This window comes from Saccostrea echinata, unplaced genomic scaffold (genome assembly GCF_033153115.1).
Source record: "Saccostrea echinata isolate AGI-Se365-2 ecotype Australia unplaced genomic scaffold, CSIRO_AGI_Sech_v1 ptg000017l, whole genome shotgun sequence".
Lineage (NCBI taxonomy): Eukaryota > Metazoa > Mollusca > Bivalvia > Ostreida > Ostreidae > Saccostrea > Saccostrea echinata.
Window position 1 is genome coordinate 3,886,346 of NW_026889766.1, and position 7,685 is coordinate 3,894,030.

Sequence of the window (7,685 nt, forward strand, 5' to 3'; positions counted from 1 at the left end):
AAGAAATCAGTTTCAGAAGATAGGTAGTCCTCATTGAAATAGGCAAAAAAGATGACGTCGTTGAACGTCACGGAGCAGCAGTTAACCATACAATTTTGTGTTGTACTCAAGAAGACTCCAGAAAAAAACTCTGAAAATTTCAGAGGAGGTAGGAAATGCGCCGTAATTACAAAACGTGTTGATGTTAAAATCAAATACCATGACTTCTATTAAAACACATGGGGTGAAACTTCACACTTAAACAAAATAAATATTTTTACATATGATAATGTGCTCATTTTAGATTTCTTGAGGATAGTGTAACGAAAATTGGCATAGTTCACGAACTTTCCGAACAACCCTCGTACAATTGGATTTGATGGTCTGTAAAACGTAACAAGTCGAATTACTAACATATTTTTGCGCATTAAACTGCATGAAAACAGAGCATCAAAAGATAAATTAAGAATTCTTTTCTCTTCTTTTTTTAGTTTGAAATTTGAAATTCAGGGCCTTATTAAACTATATTAAAACTTACAAGAGGCCCATCGGTCACAGCTCTCATCTGAGACACACTTACTTTGCTTTTCTTGAGAAGATTCTTAAAAGAATTTTCTTTGTATACCCGAGGTTGTTTACATATTCATATAATAAAATCACGTCCCAGTGCTTCTTCAGAAAAAAAAAATCAGATTTTCCAGAGGATGCTTGCATATAAAATGAGTAATCATAAATCCTAAAAGGATGATTTTTTAAGGTATATATATATATATATATATATATATATATATATATATATATATATATATATATATATATATATATATATATATATATATATGTAGGTAACTCTCGATATCTCGAAGTCTGCGGGACCGAGGAAAAACTTCGAGAGGTCAAGAGTTCGAGTTTTCAAGAGTCCGGAATTTTCCAGGTTTGTTGACAGGTTTTAAAATTAGTCTTACCGGATGTAATGATTTTCTTGCAGTGCTAAACTTTACACGTGCTTTTTTTATAAAACAACGATAAATTTTCGTAATTCAGATGTATATTTCATTAAACTGAGTAAAGCAAAAAATGACACTGCGTCTCTAAATTATCGTAAGACAGTTGATGATTATTATTTTAATAGCATATAGGCAAAATATGATTAATTATAAATCAATTATCACCTTGCAGCATAAGTGTCACCTTAATAAACATCCCGTTCCTCGAGACCCGCGCCAATATATAAAAACAAGGGAGAGAAAAACATTCCGCAAAATTATAGACCTATAACAATTTTAAGCTGTATTGGAAAACTTTTTACATCCATATTAAATGATAGATTAAACGATTTTTCAAACGAATATGAAATATTGCAGGAAAATCAAACTGGTTTTAGAAAACAATATTCAACTGTTGATCATATATTTTCCATACATATTATATCAGAATTATTCAAACTAAATAAGAAAAAACTTTTTTGTGCTTTCATAGACTTCGAGAAAGCATTTGATAATGTATGGCGAAAAGCTCTTTGGTTTAAATTGTGTGCAAACAATATTAATTGAAATATATACAATGTTATTACGAATATGTATAATCAAATCAAATCAAGGATAGTCTATGATAATAACGTTACTGATTTTTTTAATTGTGAAAATGGTGTCAGACAAGGTGAAAACTTGTCATCTTTTTTATTTTGAATTTATCTAAATGACCTGCAGAATTTTTTCCAACAAAATATGTCAATTGGTTTACCTACTATATCTGTTATGTTTGAACAACATTTAAATGTGTATTTGACATTATTTGCACTATTATATGCCGACGACACCGTATTGATAGCTGAATCTGCCGAGCACTTACAAGCAAAAATTAATTGTTTTGAAAAATATTGCAGAAAATAGAATTTGAAGATTAATATAAACAAAACAAAAGTTTTGATAATAAGTAAAGGAAAGAAAAAAGAAAAGCCTGAGTTTAAATACGGCGAACAGCTGATGAAGTTGTAAATGAAATTAATTATTTGGGTATTTTATTTAGTAAGTCAGGTTCTTTCAAGGAAGCAAAGCAGGAACAAGTTGACAAAGCAAATAAAGCAATATTTGAAATTCTTAAGAAAGGCCGCTTACATAATCTATCAATACGATGTCAGTTAGACCTGTTCGATAAAATTGTTCAGCCTATATTGTTGTACGGATGTGAAGTATGGGGATTTTCGAACAATGCAATTGTAGACAGAGTACATCTAAAATTTTGTAAATTACTTCTTAACCTTAAACAATCTACTCCGGACTGTATGGTGTATGGTGAACTCGGTCGACATCCCATGTCCATTGAAATACAAACGAGTATTATTTCCTATTGGTGTAAACTTAAACTTGGAAAAGAAACAAAAATATCAGGTCTGCTGTTTAAATTAAGTGATACCGTAAATCAAAAGACTAAGAAGATTGCTTGGATAAATAATGTCTTAAATATCTTAAGCGATTGTGGACTTTCAAATATTTGGAACAGTCAAGCCTTCAATCTAAATTGGTTAAGAGCGAAAGTAAAACTAACTTTAATAGATCAATTTAAACAAAAATGGAATTCGGATGTTCAAAATTTATCAAAGACCCTAAATTATAGAATATACAAAGACGAACTAAAATTTGAAAAATGTTTAGAAATTCTATCACGAAAAGAAGCCATAAATTTCTGCAAATTCCGTACTTGTAATCATTATTTGCCAATTGAAACTGGACGTGAGTTAAATGAACCAAGAGAGATTAGACTATGTAAGAAATGTCAATTAAATGAAATAGGAGATGAAATCCATTACATATTAAATTGTACGGCAATGACACGTGAAAGAAATAAATGTTTAGCACAAAAACAATTACGATTCAAAAATACAATTACATTTAGAGAAATAATGAATTCAGATAAACAGTCATTTTTAAGAAAACTGTGTATATTTATTAAAAAAATTACTCAAACGTGCTCCCCAAACTAGTAAAGACCTAAACCTATAATTGTACTATTTGTCTATCCTCATACTCACGCATGCCATATATGTGTTTTTATTTTTAGTTTACATTTATATCTCGCTATACAATTGTAAAATTGTGAAGAGATCAATAAATTCAGTTCAGTTCAGTTCTGCCTGGGGCGCTTTAAATGTATAATCTTGTATACACATAGCCACTTCGAGGTATCGAGGGTAAATTCTAATAGAATATACATAGCGGGACTGCATTTTGACTTCGAGGGATCAAGGGTTTCGAGAGATCAAGAGTTCGAGAAATCAAGAGCAAATTTGCTTAGTTATATAGTGGAAAAATTCGGGACCGGAGACTCACTTCGAGCGATCAAGAACTTCGAGAGATCGAAGTTCGAGCCATCAAGAGTTAATATATATATATTAAATCCACGATAAACAATCAAAAGTAATTTTCTCGAAACTCATTTTTTTAAAATATAAACCTCTCAAGGAACGTTGATATTTAGTGTTTTAACAGATTTCTAGGTGATTATGGCTTTCCGGAATGAGATTGCGGGGGTAAATGATCAGTTTTAAAGTGTTTTTTACCATTTAAACACCATGTCGTTATCCCGACTGTCTTACTATTTTTAATGATATCAATTAAATCACCGTTGAGCACTGTGTCTAACTTGCAGTTACCTATCATATTTTATTATTAAACAAAATTGTAAAAAAAAAAAGGGATTGTTTGGAAATTGAAATAAAATATATATTCATGTAGTTTTCTGAAGAAGATAAATAGAACTTCTAAGGTCTTATTTAAAAGTAGAGCTACTTGAAAGATCCGAAACTTTTACTTGCAATAGCCCAGCGCTTGGCAGAACAGTCGCTACCTCTTTTTTTATCGGTTAGGTCAGTCATATCTTACGACCATCCGCTCACGTTTGGATCGATATACAGACTTGGCTACCCTGACAGTTGTAATATATTGAAAGAATTTTACAGAAATTTCTATTTAAAGTAACGTTTTTCCAAAAATCAGAAACCGATTCACGGGATTATGCATCGTATTATTCCATACTTGTGTACCAAGTCTTGTTGAAATTAAACAAAAACAGTAGAAGAAGTAGTGGTTTGAGAGAATTTTACAGAGATTACTATTTATGTAACAACGGCAACACGGATTGTCAAACACCGATTAACAGAATAATGAATTTATGTATCATGTACTCGTGTGCAAAGTCTTATTAACATTTAAACAAGAAAACATTGATGTTACCATCAATTGTCGCCCGGGAAATAAATAAAGTAAACAATGGAAATGAGTCTTTATCATCAAACCGCTTCGATATGTGTGAAAAAGGCATGCGTCTAAATGATGGAGACGATAGTCGAGAATATTTTGAAAACTTATAGTCGGATGAAAATCGAACAAAAACGATACCATTTTAAACATTATCAATTCCTCAAGTAATTGTTGGCTGCATAAAATATAATTTGAAACCAGACACATGCATCACCTATTTTCAAAAATATCTTTTACTTTAAGAATATAAAACACGAACTGTGTAAAGTACATTTTTACGTTTTTATGCGATAAGTAAAATTCGATGTTCTAAAAAAAGGGACCTGTCGTTTTTTCGATAGTAAATGATAAGCAACTTTATATATTAAATATGAAAAACATATATATTTTTACAGATTCACTTTATGGAAGTAAATATATTGTGTATCTCGTAATTCATAAAGGGAAAGAACATTCTAATTAATAATCTTTTTAATCTTTAGAAAACCTTTAATTCTGAATAACTTCTCCCACCTCAAACCCCATGTACTAACACTTAAACTTATATGTATAGAGCAGCCCGGTCCTCCGGGCTGCAACAACACTGTAGGAAAAGTAGCTTTTGAAAAAAATAAATTGTTTATAGACAGACGGATGGGATCGGAACTTAACTATTGCATAAGCTCCACTTGTCTCTGACCACTAGTACTAGAGCTAAACTATAAATCAGTACCTACCTTGTCTACTCTCGCCATCGACCCTTAATTTTTTTTCTACTTTCGTTTATATACACTTTCGTACACATTAAAAAGATTAAGTGTCTAATATTCATTATTGAATTAATAAAAGAACCAAGCAAGGAAAACAAAATGATTGTGTGATGTATTGAAAATATTTCTACCATCTTTATTTTCAAGTTAGTGACAAAGCTTTTCTTGATTTTCAAAAGTTACTCAATTTAAATTTTATGAGGTACTGAATTTCTGTTATTTTTGTCCAAAAATATTTTGATCTCCCGCACTAAAGAGTTGTATAATCACCAAGAGGTGAAAATTCAATGTCAATGATTAAATCAAATACCTATCCTTTTGATAGATAGGTAATCTCAGTCAATTTTATGAAAAAAAAGTCTGAAACTTTGAGTTGAAAATTTCCAGTGATTGCAGAAAATTGTTTAAATTGAATATGTTCCTGCTCTTTTTGTTTAAGGAAGAAAAAGAGAATATAAAAGACAGGAAGTATATTTTGACGTTTTTAGGTTTTTTATGGATTAGTGTCAGTCACCTCTCACATCTCTCATCGTTTTTTTTCCGCATTGTTGCGCCTTACACAGAAATATATATTTAGCTATAAAAGCGTGTCATAAATTCTGTGTTGATTTATAAATACTTCACAAGGTCTCCTAATTGGCTTTAGCGTCTAATTGTAAATTATTCGCTCACAGATTTATTGCTTCGCACCAAGATCATTATTCGGGAAAATAAGGATTTCTGTTACAATTGAAGACCTTCTGATTCTGTTGGTTAAGATTATTTTTTTTTTCTTCTTTTTTTTCCTAAAGGCTAACTTTGAGGCCTCATATCTTGCTTTTTTTCAATGGATTTTGCTGAATTTTTTAGAGTTTATAGACTTACAAAACTGTTTCAAAATGGTGCACTATATTTCAGAAATCCCCTCCCGCTTCCCAGTTGCTCCCTTTTGATTGAAAATGTAGGGGCTTTGGTTTCAGAATAAGGCTACAAGACTAAAACGTCTCTGGCAGAAATTTCATTGAATATGAAAAAATAGAAGCGTTGTAGTTGTACACAATTTTATGATCATTCTTTTGACACCACTAAAACGGGGCTGAATCCTCAAATTAGGGATCTATGACCCTTGAACGTTTTCTGTTCAAAGTTCAAAAACTCTAAATATTTCGCCATGGCTGTCTCTAGAAAAGTTGTTCTTTAACGTCTTATTCATCTCTAGAAAATGTTATTTTGTTCGAGTCTTGTGTATTCTATGAATAAAAAGCTGAACCCGTAAACAAATAATCGTTTTCATTTGGCTAGTGAAGGAGAACTCATGCGTATGACTGAAATAATCTTGCTATATATAATGTAAAATATAAAACTTCCCTTTGAAATGAATAAATTAATGCATGAAAACATCAATATACAATTTGATTTTAAAAAAAATGAAAGACAAAATATAATATATATATATTTTTTCATGGACGATTTTTGGAAATAAATATTCTGCCCTGTAAGAGCATGAAAATAAATAATCTGACTCAATCAAGCCCCCCCCCCCCCCCTCTTTTCAGAATCAAATGGTCGTCCCAAATGTGCACACAGATAGCCAAGTTTGTGTTGAACACCAGAACATCTCATTCATTTGAACATGATACAGGCTACAACTTGACCAATGAAATCCTTCGTAACGAAACAAATAAACAATCCCTGGAATACAATACAAATGAAAAAAGAACTAGGTTCATTTTGGGCCCTGTGAATTTCTAAAAAAAAAAAAGTGAAACTGCTAAGGTTAAGTTGACAATGCATAAAATACCATTTAGACTGGTGTTGACTGTGTATCTATCAAAAATGACGTAATTTCCGGGCTAGTCAATGCATTATGATGTCATGAATTGCGACATTTTCCCCAAATATTGAATAATTCTATTAAAACTTATTATCTAAAGATGTTTTTCAATTTTTTGTATAAAGCGCAAACTCTGATCTAAAAATGCAATACTTTAATTATAGAACTGTTTCTAAAAATTATGTTCTATTTTTGGGATCGAGGAGTGCGCTTATATTTTTATTCTTTGCTGAAAGTACTCAAATAAACCTGTTTTCTTAAAAATTTCAGAAAATTGCAATTTGACAAAGACTGTTTTCCGATACATGTACTTTCAGAGGAAACTTTTTAATAGGAAATGAAAACACTAAGTCTCTGCTTTATCGTGATGTTTGAAATGGAACATTAAGTGTTATTTTACAAAAAGAAATATAAAGATAACGAACTGTATTCAATCTCGAAAGTCCAATAAAACGATACAAATTTGGAGCAGAGCAAACACGGGCCTCAAAATTTAGAGGTGGGATCAGGTGCCATGGAGGAGTAAGCATCCCCTGCCGACCGGTCACACCCGCTGTGTACTCCTTGTCATGATAAAAAAAAACGGAAAACATAGTAGACAATTCAGTGTATAAATTATCTAATCTAAGTTAATCTACAAGGCAATTTTAAGCATAAAGTGAACCTAACTCTTTCGCATACATATTAGAAATTAAACATACCATTTTTTTTTTAGAATACAAATGTAAAACTCAAAATAAAAATGAAAAGTGATATGATACAAATGGAAAACATAAAATACAAATAAAAAATATACAATACAAGTAAATAAATAAATAATAAACGTTTTTACAATGCAAATAAAAAAAAATGTTTAAGATTGTTTAATGTGTTACATTTGTGCAT